Genomic DNA, 16,841 nt, shown 5'->3' with positions numbered 1-16,841 from the left:
GCGGAATGTCAGGGGTTAATAAGGTAGCTTAATACGTTCAGGAGTGAGGCAGCAGAGGAGACATTGGAGTATGGAGTCGGCGGAGGTGCTCGAAGCAATTGATACAGAGATGTGTCAGATACTATGTAACCACAGAACAAAAAGAGCTATCCGCACTCACCGCAAAGCTTCTGACTCTGTGTTCTTAGATGGAGATGCCGGCAGACTCGGGCAGGTCAGCATGCATAGCGCTCGGAGGCTATCAATGGTTATTTCGCACAGCAAGCGCTTCTTCCGGCCTCAGGCTGGAAGAAGCGCTTGCTGTGCGAAATAACCGGTGATAGCTTCCGAGCGCTATGCATCCTGACCTGCCCACGCCTGCCGGCATCTCCGTCTAGGAACACAGAGTCAGAGACCGAAACACAGAGCCACAGAGTCTAGGAACACAGAGCCTGAGGCCGGAAGAAGCGCTTGCTGCGCGAAATAACTGGTGATGGCCTCCAAGCGCTATGCATCCTGACCTGCCCGAGTCTGCCGGCATCTCCGTCTAGGAACACAGAGTCAGAGACCGAAACACAGAGCCACAGAGTCTAGGAACACAGAGCCTGAGGCCGGAAGAAGCGCTTGCTGCGCGAAATAACTGGTGATGGCCTCCAAGCGCTACGCATCCTGACCTGCCCGAGTCTGCCGTCATCTCCATCTAGGAACACAGAGTCAGAAGCTTTGCGGTGAGTGGGGATAGCTCTTTTTGTTCTGTGGTTACATAGTATCTGACACATCTCTGTGGTTACATAGTATCATACAGATATGTATGCATGTGTTGTAATGTTGGGTGAGGGAGCAAGCTTTTCACAATCTTATGTCTTTACTGGCTTTCCACTCATAGAGGTGGGTTTTGAATAAGGTTTCACTACTCTGACTTTCATTTGCCCTTGTATGGCATAGGGTCAGCATTATGTGTTTTGAGGTTTTAATCTTATATGTTACTATAGACTTCCATCATCTTAAAACCTGCTATAGGGAATAAAAGTTTACCTATAAACTAAAAGCTGGTTCTTATTCTCCTCTCCCCCTGCATATATGGTTTGTATACATATGCTTAGGTACAGTACTGTATATGACCACACGTAACATGTATGGTCATCCTCTGGTTCATTGCTTTTCTCCTTCTTTTTGTTAAATATAATTCTGTCATCTGCAGCCTTGTCTACTTTACCACCATTCTCCATTCTTCTAATTCCCAACCAATTTCTGTTATTTACTTACATGAATGACATAAAGTATCAGGCATAAACATTGATGCATTACAGAACTAAAAGCTTTGCATACAACCAAAGCTTTCTTCCCCCCAGTCATAGTATTACATGGATTCCTCTGCTTAATGTGCCAGTAGAGTTACAATTTCAGCTGGACTGGAGTAAAATGAGGCACCCTTAAGTAATCTGTAAGAAAAGGCGTCCTTTTCTTCATTATTTCTTATAAGCAGCTTGTTACTGGGCTGTGCCAAACTGTGTTGAAGGAGACAGTTCCCCTCTATTCATGTCACGATGCAAATGATTCCTGGGAGATCTCCCCCGGAGAGGAATGTTCATTAGGCTGACTACAAATATGGCTGCAGTGGATTCTAAATATCCAGATAATTATATTCTGGTGCCTCCTCCTAAAATTGTTCATATTATTATGTGGTAATGGCGGGGTGTGTGTTGCAGGGCAGATGTTGTTGCCCTAGGGGCAGATGGTATTAACGCCTTGTGTTCATGACGCCAGTGCGTGGTTTAGCCTTAACCACCCGAAGGTATACCGCTGGATCCTGGGCTTGGCACCGGGGCAATGTAGACACTGACGCCAAGTTACGGACAACAGTAACTTTACTGAGGGTAGACAGTTGTTACATTCTATGCAGTACAGCTAGGGCCCAAGGAGGTGACCAGTAACACAGAGTCCTTGCAGGATTGCTGGGACTTGTAGTAGACAGGAGAATTTAGGATAGACAGAAGACTTAACTTGACTAACAGCACTGTGACTTTAGCTTACTTTGCACTTGACTTGTGGCTGCAGGACTTGGCTTAAGGCCTCTGATGTTCTGGACACACACACACTAAGACGACTTGACTGCACTGGACCTCAGGAACAAGAGAGAGAAGCTAGCTCCACCCAGCAGGGAGCCCATAGGTCACCTTTGGGGTCAGCTGGTCACTAGTACCTCCTGGTTAGCAATCACATGGTACATTTATTAAAGATACAACACACAATATAATACACAACATATTTACATGGGGGGAAACAACTGCAGGGGGCCCTGGGGACACTGAGGGACACTGCCTGACAGGGCAGGAATGGTACAGGGAAACACCATCCTGTACTGGGCCACCACAATTATTACTACTATGTTTTTGAAAATCATATTCACTTTTTCTACACCATGTTAATTAATGAGAATTGCCCTAGGTAAAGGGCATTTCCTCTTAAAGAGGACATGTGACCAATCCCCCCCCCCCCCCCCTTCCAAAATGAGTTTGCATTAAATAGCTTAGGATCACACAGCTTTTTACAGTTTCATAATACAACTTTCTCTTCCAGAGATATGCAAGTTTAGAGTTTGTCTGACAATTCAGGAATCTGTCAGATGAGCGTATACTTAATTTTAATAATGGGAGGTGATGGGCGGTCTATGTAGTCAAGGAGTGTGTATCAATGTACAACATTCACACCTGCTGACTGTATAATCTTGACCATTACTATCTCCCATTTTTAAAATTAAGTAAACACTCAAATGACTGATTCCCCAAAATGTCACTCAAAGTATAAAACCTCATATATCAGGAACAGAAGGGCATATCAAGAAAAAGTGTTTGGTCAGGGCATCCTAAGCTATTTAATGACAGTAAAATCTAATTTGTTCTGGGTTGGCCACAGGTCCTCTTTAAAAACAAAGGAGCTGAAATGGCAGCCATATTGGACGGAACATTTGACACTGCTTTTTTCACCAGAAAATTTGTCAAATTGAAATCTGATAAAATCCCATGTATCTAAATAGAGTTTATGGTGCAACCCTACAGACATCCCTTACACACTACAGAAAACTCCTCTGAAGCTGCCGCATCTGTGTGTCTGTTTCTTCTCTCCTCCTTTCTTTATAGACTTCTCTGAGCAGCTGTAACTTGATCTCTTAGTGAATTGATAATATATTTATCCCTTCCCATCTAAAGATGGATTTTAGTCATTTCAGAGTGAGTAAGGCAGGAGGTTGGAGGTGAGAAGTTCTAACCTAGAGAAGTAAACATTTTCCTGTATTAAGCTATATTACAACATTTCTTGTTACCAAATGTACTATTGATTTATGATAAAAATGTATACAATGGTAGTTTTGCTACAACTGTATGCTTGGTATACATATCTACTGTACTGGTAATATGTGGCTGTGATAGAAAATTTGACAAGTAATGAGCCCTGGTACACAAAGGGCCTTTGCTACTGTTCTAATCCACAGCACATGCAGTTGACCTATGAAAACCCTCTGAGAAAACAGAAAGTTTGTTGTACGTGTAAGTAACAGTTGCTGCAGTCCAGAAGGGGCAGCTGTTGTGCAGCTTGTTAGGAAATAAAGGGAAATCTGATCGTTTAATCTTTTCTGTTTTTCTCAGACATAGTTTGCAAATGGCAACTGTTTTAGTCTGCTGTATTCTACATATTGAGCAGATATTCCAACTTTCAAGTAAACACTTCAGTGTGTGACTAATACGTCCCTTCTATCGACAGGGAACAAATGTGGCACAGTTTATTATGAGCAGGGCAATGCCAATTGTAAACGTTTCGTCCCAAAAATCTAGTACAGTGTACAAGGGAAACATTTCTTTACTATGGTATATGATGGGGCATAAGTAGAAAGAGGTTGATGGGTGTTTGGAGGGAAAGCAGTAAATTTATTGCCAGGGTATTTGGATACATAGATAAGGCTGCAAAGTGTATCTGTGCCCCAGGAAAGCCTACTTATGTCTATCTCTATACAGGTATAGCTATTACATGCAGATTTTTTGTATGCTAAATTATTAAAAATTACAATTGAATGCACAAAAATGAACATGAGTTGTTTACTAATCTACATAAGAAGAAGTGAGGCCTAGTCATCCAAAGAGTTACCACTGAGGTCTTGGTTACCACTGGTTTTCTGCCATGCATCAAACTATTCTGATCTCACATTGAATTGTTCTTAACGTGTGCAAACGTATGCTTAACATAGGAACATTAGGTTAGGAACAGGAACCAATTCAATTTTCCATCAAGTTCTGTGAATGATGTTACCACTAGATATAGGGGGTTTTCTGGAACTCCAATGTTGAGGGACAATTCTTGGGATAAGATATCAATATCAGATCAGTAGAGAAACTCCCAATACACCCTGCAGATCAGCTGACTAAGGTGCGGCTTTGTCCCCTTTATTACTTATTAGGCACAGTGCCATACTGTTCGTAGTGAGTGGGACTGAGCTGGATAACCAGACACAACAACAGCTCCCTCAGTTAGCTGATTTAAGTGCCAAGGGTTAGACCCCCCCTCACAATTTGATATAAATATCCTACCTTAAAGGGGTACTCTGCTGTTCAGCGTTTGGAACAAACTGTTCCAAACACTGGAGCCGGTGCCAGGAGCATGTGATGTCATAGCCCCACCCCCTCATGATGTCATGCCCCGCCCCAACAATGCAAGTCTATGGGAGGGGGTGTGACGGCTTGCATTGAAGGGGTGGGGCTATGACGTAACGAGCTCCCGACGTCGGCTCCAGCGTTCGGAACAGTTTGTTCCAAACGCTGAGCAGCAGAGTACCCCTTTAAGGATAGACCAGAATAGACTTTAGTCTTGGAAAATACCCTTAATAATGAATAGAAGATATACTGCATAAATATTTGCTACCTAGCAACAATGAATTTCTTTTTTCCATTTCATGGTTCCCTATGAAAGCTTCACATATATCAAATATCAGTAGTACACTACTGGCCAGTGAGATCCTACCCACTACTATGCATTTTGAAAACCAACATATACTATTCTGTGTGGACTGCTGCTATTAAAGGAGATATCCAGTGCTGAAAAACTTATCCCCTATCCTAAGGATAGGGGATGAGTTTCAGATCGTGGGGGGTGTGACCGCAGGGGCCACCCCACGATCACCTGTACGGGGCCCCGGCAGTCCGCGGGAAGGGGGCGTGTTGACCACAGCACGAAGCGGTGGCTGACACGCCCCCTCAATACAACTCTATGGCAGAGCCTGAGCACTGCCGTCGGCAATCTCCAGCTCTGCCATAGAGATGTATTGATGTATTGAGGGGACATGTCAGCCGCCGTTTCGTGCGGTGGTCAACACCCGGTATCTGGCCAGAAAGCCGGGGCCCCATACAGGAGATCGCGGGGGGCCCCAGCGGTCGGACCCCCCATGATCTGAAACTTATCACCTATCCTTAGGATAGGGGATAAGTTTTTCAGCACTGAACTACCCCTTTAACACTTGCAGGACTGGATCATAACAATTTTACTTTCTTTTTTGTCATTTTCTGGAATTGCAATAAGTATCTACCAAAGATGAATTAAACTACTTATCATAATATCTATGTATTACCAAATAAGAAAGCAGTGACTATCTACTAATGAATTGATGAATGACTGCTACGTACTTGTCCTGCCATACTTCAGTTTGGATGATGAATGCCAACTGGATGTCTTCCAGCAGTCTGACGTATGTAGAAACCATCCATTTGCCATGTTTCACTCTGTGTTGTTATTTTATTCTGCACCATGCCAAACATATCATGAAACCGCAATGTTTTATCTGTGGTCTTACAAGTAAACCTCCTGCTTTATTTCAACTTGGATCAATATCATGATGAATGACCAAACAATGAAGCCCACAAATAGCTAAATTTCAAATTCGGCTCTATATCTCTACACTGTGTAATTGATTGTTCAGTAACATATTGATAATTAATGAATAAATCATTAAGGTATGATTAATCAGCAGTGCTCCCTAGGGTACAGTCACCATATAAGACTGTGTTCACATCGGCATCACAGATTTCCATCAGAGGTTCCATTGTAGTTTCTACCGTTTTTCACTGACAGAAACCTCACTGATCCCATTATAAATGCTTTGTACGTGAAGGGATCAGATGTGACTGACCTGGAACAACGTCATGGGTTCTATTACATATAGAAACCACAACACAGATGTGAACATAGCATTAGATAGTTACTAGATGGCTATGGAACTTAAGCTGTATTAACCCGCCACCAACTACATAATGAATGGAGCCAACTATTTCTGGCCTAATAACAGCCCCCCTGTCTGAAGCCCGGAGATGGGAGCTGCATCTATCAGACATTTATGGCATTTATATCTTGTGGATAGGCCATAAATGTCCAGATAGGAGCAACCTTAAAGCTATGTTCAGACAATGGATTTCCGTGCAAAATTGAGCATATCAATGGGATTCGTCTGAGCTGTTCACACGGCAGAATTTCTTATGTCTGCAGAAAGAATAAACATGTCTATTCCTCCTGCCGAGTCCGCACGGAAATGCATTACCATCTATGAGAGGGCACATTTCCGAGCGGTCCTAGCATGCCGTCGGGGGACATGGAAATTTCTCGTGTGGACATTCGCCAGTCTGAACATAGCCTTTAGCAGTGTTTCCCAACCAGTGTGCCAGCTGTTGCAAAATTATAACTCCCGCCATTCCATGGCTGGGGGCTGGGAGGCACAATGGTTGGGAAACACTGCCTTTGTAACACAGTTTAATGTGAGGAGTGAATAGTCATTCTGTCAGTAGGTAATGTTGTCCCTAATACATCCACAAGACGTTTCACAAGATCTACATGGGTGATACTTTTCTTACTAGTGTCTGGAATAGAAAATCATTGTGCGGACTCCTTTGTCAGATGTCCTGTAATGCACGAGGATGCAGCTGAACCAGAGAAGAGACACTTTTGATTTGAAGAGGCTTTGGATGCATTAGCTGTGATCTCTCCTTCTTCAAAGACACCTGCAATGTTTGAATTGTCTGTTTTGCCCTGGTTTAGAGAATTACTTTATATATTTTAAGCCAACTGTGAATCAGGCTTTTAAGGGATTGTTCAGTCACATTCCAGTTAGCAGGATCAAACAGACATGAAGGGAGATCAATGGAAACAAAACAAACATCAGCTTTATATCATGTAATGTAGCAGACTCTTCTGTGATGCTGTGAAGTGTATTTATTCATGTCATGTTTCACCGGATTCACGTTAATTATGGAAAGAAAATCATTTACATTAATATATCAAAGTGAGTATGTAGCTCAAGTTCAGCTCACAATGTATATAGAGTTATATGTTTCCAGCATCATGATGACTTCCTGGATATTCCTTGAAATTTACATAATTTTTGTGACTACCAGGTCACTTTTGGCAGAAGGGCCTATACCCCCCCCCCCCCCCCCAAGCAAACCATCCTTTTTATCAGGGCACAGGTGCGACTGGAATCTCTGCACCACTAGCTAAACCACTTTATTCATGTGCATTTTTACAAAAAAAAAAAAACAAGCTCCTGATTTTTTATAGACTAAATGCAAGCAGTTCATTGATCTAGAACAAAGAAATGAGAAATCGGAATTTTTACCTTTTTCAAATGATCCCTCTGATCCTTTTATAATGCTTGTTATTGAAATGCTATATTTTACTGCACTTTAGTATACTGTAGGTTATGCTCAAAGTATAATAGATATATTTAAAGAGTTATTAATAGTATTTTTTTATTTTCAAAAAAGTTGATCAAACCTGAAAATTTTGAGGATTATGGAGCGGCCTCCTAACATTCCCCAATGGCAGAAGTCAAATGAATGAAGGACTTGAAATGTTGAATTTCTCCAATGGCATTTGCTTATTCCTCTCTCCTCAATGACTTAGATGAATGTGCGTGTTTATGGGGGAGGTTGGAATAGTTGGGCACATTAACATGTATTCAGCTCAGAGGCTTAGCTATAGGGGGTGCAGAGGTAGGAGATGCACCAGGCCCCTGGTGCCCAAGGGAGCCCCAAAGCACATTTACCCCATAAGGTGCACCTCTGATTTAGCCAACATGTATATGGACGAAATTGTAACGTAAGGGCCTGTACTCAACTCTCAATGTAACATGTATAGGAGAATAATTTTAAACTTTCCCATTTCAAGTAAAAAAAAGTAAGAGGCTGGCATTTTTAATGCTGGTCTTGATGTAAAGAATACTGGTCTAGGATGTGCCTAATCTACTAGGAGGTGCAAGCCTCTTAATAAATTCGGTGCACCAGCATGTGAAAGCTATGCCTGTCATGAGCTAGAATAGTTTTCAGGCATAATGTCCAAAAATAGTAAAATTGACAGACTGTGAGAGACTACATCCCCTCCCAGTAAGCCTCACCTTTTTTTCAAATGTGGTGTAAAAGGCCAAAAAGTTGCACGTACTGAATGAAGCTTGCACAAAAATTTGTGACTTCTGTACACCAGAAAACTGGCATACAAACCATACAATTCCCCCTGTATATTTCCCTTAATAGACTGCTTTAATATGGTGTTTGTCTTAGCTTTGTATACACCACAAAATTGTACCATATATACTCTAGTATAAACCGACCCGAATATAAGCCGAGACCCCTAATTTCACCTCAAAAACCCAGGAAAAGTTATTGACTCGACTATAAGCCTAGGGTAGGAAATACATCATCCCCCCCTGTCATCATCCAGACCCCCATCATTAACACCCCCGTCATCATCACCCTGTTACAATCACCCAGTCATCATCACCCTGTCATCATCCCCCTGTCATCATCCCCCTCGTCATCATCACCCTTTCATTATCACCCCGTCATCATCCCCCTTGTCGTCATCCCCCTCGTCATCATCACCCCGTCATCATCACCCTGTCATCATCACCCCGTCATCATCACCCCGTCATCATCCAGACCCCCGTCATCATCACCTCCATCATCATCACCCTGTCATCTTCCAGACCCCTGTCATCATCCCCCCTTCACCATCACCGCCTGTCAATCCCTTCAATCAGTGGTCTTCAACCTGCAGACCTCCAGATGTTGCAAAACTACAACTCCCAGCATGCCCAGACAGCCATGGGCTTTCAGGGCATGCTGGGAGTTGTGGTTTTGAAACATCTGGAGGTCCGCAGGTTGAAGACCACATCCGGGCCTTCGTCATCATCCAGACCTCCACTTTAGTTTTCTACTCACCTCCCCTTGGTGGGAAGGAAGGGTGAGCTTGTCCGGGCCATCTATGCTGCAGGGAGCATCCGGTGGGGAGGGTTAGTCGTTCTGGGCTGTCCATCTTCACTGGGAGGGCCTCTTCTCCATTCCGGGCCGGCCCCAGTCTAGTGACGTTGCCTTGACGACGACGACTCACAGGGACGTTCATGCGCAGGGACATCCCTGTGCGTCATCCTCAAGGCAACGTCACTAGTCCGGGGCCGGCCCGGAGCGGAGAAGAGGGCCTCCCGGTGAAGATGACAGCCCAGAACGACTAATCCTCCACACCGGACGGTCCCTGCAGCATAGATGGCCCGGACCAGCTCACTCTTCCTTCCCACCAAGGGGAGGAGAGTAGAAAACTAAAGGGATGATGACGAAGGCCGCAGTGGTCTTCAACCTGCGGACCTCAAGATGTTTCAAAACTAAAACTCCCAGCATGCCCGGACAGCCGATGGTTGAAGACCACTGATGAAGGGATTGATCGTGCTGAAAAACTCGGCTTATACTCGAGTATATACGGTATGCAGGGATGTGGAAATCCTATCACCCAATGCCTAGGACATGTAGTTCCGGGTGCCGGGCAGGTGAATTATTCATGCATTTAGCCCTTCATCGGGCAAGCAGGGCAAAACCGACTTCCCCCTTTATTTTTATAATGCTGGTTTGTGGTGCAGACTGACGGGAGGAGCGGACGCAGACTGCCATGGGTCGCAAGTCTGCACCTCACTCCGGAGCTACCAACTCGAGTCTAGTGGGGTGGATCGCCCCCCTCCCCGCAGTGCAATCCACTGTGGAGGTAGCCTGAGGGCTTACCTCTACATTCTTGGCTGCCCCGTGGATCTGCATTTGATAGAACCAAATGAACACAGATCAATGGCGTTCAATAGAACTGCATTGATCTGTGTGAGGAATCTAATGATACCTCCTAATAACGTGTATAAAAAATGTAAATTAAAGTTTGATAAAAGTTTTATGACATGGACAGAGATGTCAGCAGAGAGCACTGTTGTCAGAAAAGAACAACTCAACTTCCTCTGGAGCATACAACAGCTGAAAAGTACTGGAAGGATTAAGATTTTTTAATAAAAGTAATTTACAAATCTATTTAACTTTCTGGAGCCAGTTGATATGGAATTTTTTTTCCCACCTGAGTAACCCTTTAATCCTGTTTGTGAATTACAGACCCTATTTTGGCAATGAATAAACTGCTAATCCTATCTTAGTCATATTTAATTCTACTACACTATGGCAGCCATTTTTATTATAAGATCTATCTAGTAGATAACTCAGGTGCATGTGGGAGTCTGTAAGCATGTGAATAGGTAGCTCTTTCCTATGTAAAGTCTTCATTGTCTAGAGAAGGTGTGTGGATCTCTTTGTCAGATTTCTCCACCTGCACGGAGCATGTAAAAGAATGAGTTTGATGTTAGTTGTTTTTGTGTCCATACAAAGCCCAGGTGTCCTACATCTCAGATCTTAAAGGAGAACTGACAGAAGAGTTACCCATACTAACCTGCTGGTACTGGGTAACGTGCAAGCGACACTGATCACAACAATGTTTCTATTTTTCACCTATATCACTCCATTTAAGACATACGTACAAGAATAGTATTATGAGTCTGAGTATGTTTGGTGCAGTGGGGGTGCTGGCTGCTATGTCCTACTGAAGAAGTTTGTGCATATGAATTACTATTGCCACTAACAGATATATCATATTGGATCATTTTTTCAGTTAATAAATGGCCAAGTCTAAAACATTTGACTAATTTGTTTGATTTTGTTATCTTAATCCATTTTTCAGACTTAGGGGGGGGGGGATTCATCAAGGCCTGGGTCTCCCACACCGGTCTAAATAAATCCCCCAACAGTGCACAGGCTCATGGGATTTATGTAGCGGTGCACGCCTCTATATAAATCTAGCGAGATTGTGCACCCTCTGAGCCAGTGGAGATTTCATCTGCAGTCTATGCTTGCTAGCAAGTGTATCATAAATTGGCTGAGTGGGGTCCACCTCGAAGCCCTCTTTATTCCAAACCATGTCCCTTGCCACATAGCAACGCCCATGCTACAGGCACAGCATGAAATGTGAAAAATGATGCACATTTTTTGCGATTTTCACCGTTTGATAAATTCCCCACCATTAGTCCTACTTTAGGAGTGAAAATCTGATGTAGGTTTAGGTCAAATTAATGAGGAAATATAGAAAATTCTCTAGAGTTCACAATTTAAAATCTCATTCATTTTGTTGCTACTGTTTTTTGCTGAAGATGTTACACCCAAAAACCCAGATAGAAGATCTGTAGCATTTCCACTAGGTTTAAATGTGTGGTAGTGGGGTGTGAGATGCAGGGCAGATGTTGTTACCCTAGGGGCAGATGGTATTAACTCCTTGTGTTCGTGACGCCAGGGCGTAGTTTAGCCTTAACCACCAAAAGGTATACCGCTGGATCCTGGGCTAGGCACTGGGGCAATAAAGACTCCGATGCAAAGTTACGGACAATGATAGCTTTACTGAGGGTAGACAGTTGTTACAGTCTATGCAGTACAGGCAGGGCCCAAGATGGTGACCAGTGACACAGAGGCCTTGCAGGCTTGCTGGGACTTGTAGTTGGATGGGAGAATTTAGTGCAGGCCATGCTGGGTAGACAGACTTAATTGTGACTGACAGGACGGTGACTTCATCTTACTTGCACTTGACTTGTGGCTGGAGAACTTGACTTGAGGCCTCCACTACTCTGGACGTACACTAGGCACGACTTGACTGGACCTCGCAGGAAGCAAGAGAAGCTAGCTCCACTCAGGACTTATATGGGGGAGACTAGCAGGGAGCCCATAGATCACCTTTGGGGTCAGCTGGTCACTGGTACCTCCTGGGTAACAATCCCATGGTACATTTTATTAAAGGCATAACACATTGTATAATATACAACATGTATACAAATAGGAAAACAGTGTATACTATTAGTTGGCAGCCTTTGCATCCCTTTCAGGACTTTGGTAATGGGTTCATTCCACACTCCCAACTCTGGTTCGGGGCGCTGTACATCTGGCATTCTGTACACCTGCTATTTAACCCTCTTATAGGTGCCTTATGCAAGCTTTAAAATGTAGACAGTTGTCGCTCAGCACTGTGTATTTGTCACAGTATAAACAGGAGGACTTGTTTGTACAGGGTAGCAGCTCTGCTGGGAAAGAGTGCAAGCTGCTTTTGGCATTAGAGTGTGGGTGTGAATTTTTAGCTGCATAAACCATTTTTTCTGCCAAAACCAGGCTCAGGGACACAGTCAGGGCAAACTCTTGGATATAATGTCATCATTTAACTCCTTATATCCTACAGACCAAATAACACTTATTAAGAAGCATTAATATAAATAAACCTGTTACCATAAGGGCATTTGTCCTGTCAGTCAAAGCTGTGCTATGTCCCTCAGAGAGTCCTTTGTTAGTCTTCTTGAGAGTCCTTTCAGTGTGACATACATTGAAGTCAATTACTACTAAGTGATAACTCCAGCTGTAACAATTCAAATAGCTGGTGGTCCTGTATAACGCCTACAAAATGGAGATAAGCTAAAGCTTAAAGGGGTACTCCGGTGAAAACTTTTTTTCTTTTAAATCAACTGGTGGTAGAAAGTTAAACATATTTGTAAATTACTTCTATTAAAAAATCTTAATCCTTCCTGTGATTATTATCGGCTGAATACTACAGAGGAAATTCTTTTCTTTTTGGAAAGCTCTCTGATGACATCACGAGCACAGTGCTCTCTGCTGACATTATTATAATAATAATAACAATGCATTATTTATTCATGTCCTTAGTGGGATTTGATCCCAAGCCCCCAGCACTGCAAGGCAGCAGTGCTAACCACTGAGCCACCATGCTGCCCTTAGCATACATCTGATACGCATGGTTTCTAAAATGGACAGAGATGTCAGCAGAGAGCACTGTGGTCGTGATGTCATCAGTGTTCCAAAAAGAAAGGAATTTCCTCTGTAGCATTCAGCAGCTAATAAGTACTGGAAGGATTAAGATTTTTTAATAGAAGTAATTTACAAATATGTTTAACTTTCTGCCACCAGTTGATTTAAAAGAAAAAAGGTTTTCACAGGAGTACCCCTTTAACATGTGCAATTTTAGCTCCAAATCAAACTGTTATCACAAAAATTATTGGTAGACATTACGAAGGAGATGTATCAAACCTGTGCAGAGGAACAGTGGTGCAGTTGTCCATAGCAACCAATCAGATCACTTTTTTATTTTTAAAAAGGCCTCTAACAAATGAGAGAAGCGATCTGATTGGTCTCCTCCAATATTCCTAGTATAAAATTAAATTTAGTTTAACGGTCAAACCATGAAGCTTTTTATAATAACGATAAAAAGCCCTATTGGGCAACAACAGAATGGTAAGAGCGGATACGATTATACATTGAGGATGCAACAGAGTAGTGTGAAACATGAAAAGTAGATGTCAAACTATCCATAAGGGAAAATACAGAAAGTGTATAAGCACACTAATAAAAACACTAATAGAAACATTGCTTCTCCCCCAACACAAACAGGAAACAACATTGATCAATATAAAGACATATAATGGTGTATATTTGGTCAATGGGGGGGGGGGGGGGGTAACATCCCAAGGCTATGGGAGGGGGCGTGATGGTTACCACGCCCCCTCCCATAGACTTGCATTGAGGAAGTGGGGCGTGATGTCATGAGGGGGCGGGGCTATCACGTCACGAGCTCCTGGCACCGTCTCCAGCGTTCGGAGCAGTTTGTTCCAAACGCTGAGCAGCGGAGTACCCCTTTAAGGACTACACTGGTGGGTTATGGGGAAAAGAGAAAAGGCCAGAGGAGTAACTGAGTGTCTTTAAAAGGAGTAGAGCACATGAAGCTACCATGTAAGGATGGTGTATGCTAGAATGTGAGGCAGATCTTAGAGATTAGAAACATAGAATGTGTCGGCAGATAAGAACCATTTGGCCCATTTAGTCTGCCCAATAATCTGAATCCTATCAATAGTCCCTGGCCCTATCTTATAAGAAGGATAGCCTTATGCCTATCCCATGCATGTTTAAACTCCTTCACTGTATTTGCAGCTACGACTTCTGCAGGAAGGCTATTCCATGCATCCACTACTCTCTCAGTAAAGTAATACTTCCTGATATTACTGCATAAACCTTTGCCCCTCTAATTTAACAGTTCACCAGCCCTGCTCTTGAATACTATACAACTTTGAAATTAGATTAAAACAAGTTCCAAGACCCCATTCTGTTCAAACCCGACATATTATGCCTCATGCTTTGATGGGTTACTTTAAACATATGATTAGTAAGAGGTGTAACAGCCACCACTTTATTTCCCACAGTATGTCATATGTAACTCTGTGCAGATAACAAAGAAATATTCAATTATAGTAAACAGATGTTTTGTTATATTTTGCTGCTGCTGTGAACAAGCTGGTAACAAATTTTGATATGTTTGTAATTTTAGCTGTTTGTAGTATAATAGCAGCGTGCAGAGTAGTGATCTGTAATTTCACCCAGCGGTAAACATAATAACAGACAACACAGTCATGAAACGACTTCAACTTCTTGTGATGTAGAAATTGTACAACAATTGTTCATGTTGCTGATATATCCAGAAAATGACATTAACCCCATAAGAACGAACCCAATTTTTACTTTAAAGGGGGCGGGGGGTGACATCCTATGGGGGCCCCGTGGTCGCTGTTTGTGAGCTGGCACTGTGGTGTGCAGCTCAAACAGGTGGGTAGCAAATACAAGATTGCGGGGGTCCCCAGCGGCGGGACCCCCGCTGTGAGACATCTTATCCCCTATCCTTTGGATAGGGGATAAGATGTCTCAGGGCCGGAGTACCCCTTTAATGACCAGGTTCTTGTTTTTTAAATTTGACTGAGTCTCTTTAAATGGTAATAACTATAGAACGCTTTTTCTGAGCGGAGCAATTCTGAGATTTTTTGGTGACATATTGTATTTTATATAAGTGGTGCAGCATTTTTTGTGAAAAAAATCAAAAATATTGTGAAAAAATTGAGAATTTCTGGCTTTTTTTTTAAATAAATTTTTTATGGTGTTCACTGTGCGGTAAATGTGATGTTATATTTATTCTGTTGGTCAGTACGATTATGGCGATACCCATTTTATATAGCTTTCTATGTTCTTTTTCCTTTTCTGAGCAAAATTATGTTCCTGCCATTCATTTTCCAACAGCAGTAACTTTTTTATTTTTCGTCCGACGCCATTGGATGAGGGCTTATTTTTTGTAGGATGAGCTGTACTTTTTATTGGTATCTTTTTTTAAACCTGCTACCTTTTGATCTTTTTTATTCCGCTATTTGTACCAAAATTGGCAAATTTTACGTTTTTTTGTTGTTGTTTTTTTACAGTGTCCACAGTGCGGAATAATTTACATAATAATTACATAAATTACATAATTTACATAATTTTTTTGTACACTGGCATGGCAATACTTATTACGTATCTGATTTGTGTTTTTTTTTTACACTTCATACATGTATTGAACAACCTTTTATTATATAATTTTTCACTTCTTTACAGGTTATACTATGCTGCAATACATTTGTACTGCAGCACAGTATAACCTGATGTGCTGCACACACTACAGCCTCTGCGGTCCAGCCTCTGGATGGATCTCACAGGCTTACGTAGCAGGCAGACAGGAGGTCATGATCTGATCTACTGCTGCCATAGCAACCAATGGCGACCTGCGATCGTATTGCGGCGAGACGTTGGTGAACAGGGGGAGCACACTCCCTCTGTCAACACAATAGATGCTGTGATCAGGATTGATCACGGCATCTATGGGGTTAATGCTGCCTGACCGGCGCGATCACGGCCCCGGCAGCTGCGGCGTGACCCTGGCTGTGATTGACAGCCGGGTTCTACCGCCCTGACCTCCTGCGCTGCCCGCGGCAATGCAGGAGTCCTCTAGGATGTATGCATTGCCCTGCTTGGGCCTTTTGTAGACACAAAAAACAGTCTAAAGACAATGAAAAATGTCAGCCATTGTGTTTACATTATTGTGTGTAAGCTACATCATTTTTTAGTAGCTGATCGTGGGGGTCAGACTGTTGGGACCCCCCGGAATCTACGGAACGGGACCCGGCTCTCAATGAGGAGCATGTGTGGTAGACGAAACACACTTCATTTCTATCTATGAGTGCTGAAAGGTTCTCTGTCTACTCAGTACCCCTGGTACTGGTTCTCTGTCTACTCAGTACCCCTGGTACTGGTTCTCTGTCTACTCAGTACCCCTGGTACTGGTTCTCTGTCTACTCAGTACCCCTGGTACTGGTTCTCTGTCTACTCAGTACCCCTGATACTAGGTCCAATTTGGCTTAAGGCTTGTACTGGCCAGGAGAGCGTCTTGTCAGGTGTGGAAAAAAATACATGCACACAAGGTACCCTCTAAGTACACTCTGTTTTACTATCTACCAACTCGTAGTTATATATCATGAGGAGAGACAAAATTGCACGTCAGCAGTCAAGCGGCAGAATAACAGGATGTTCGTGACTGAAGGTCTGTAACTGATGCCTTGCGGTTACAAAAAGCAGAATTAA

General features: G+C 42.9%; 1 protein-coding gene across 2 annotated transcripts in view; it reads left to right on the top strand.

Annotated features, from left to right (window-relative positions):
- MEGF10 (multiple EGF like domains 10) overlaps positions 1 to 16,841 on the top strand; it is a 128,063-nt gene that overhangs the window by 16,141 nt on the left and 95,081 nt on the right. The window lies entirely within an intron of this gene.

The sequence above is a fragment of the Hyla sarda genome, chromosome 1 (genome assembly GCF_029499605.1).
Source record: "Hyla sarda isolate aHylSar1 chromosome 1, aHylSar1.hap1, whole genome shotgun sequence".
Taxonomy (NCBI): domain Eukaryota; kingdom Metazoa; phylum Chordata; class Amphibia; order Anura; family Hylidae; genus Hyla; species Hyla sarda.
Note: the sequence above shows the minus strand (reverse complement) of the source record. Positions and strands in the feature narration are given on the sequence as shown.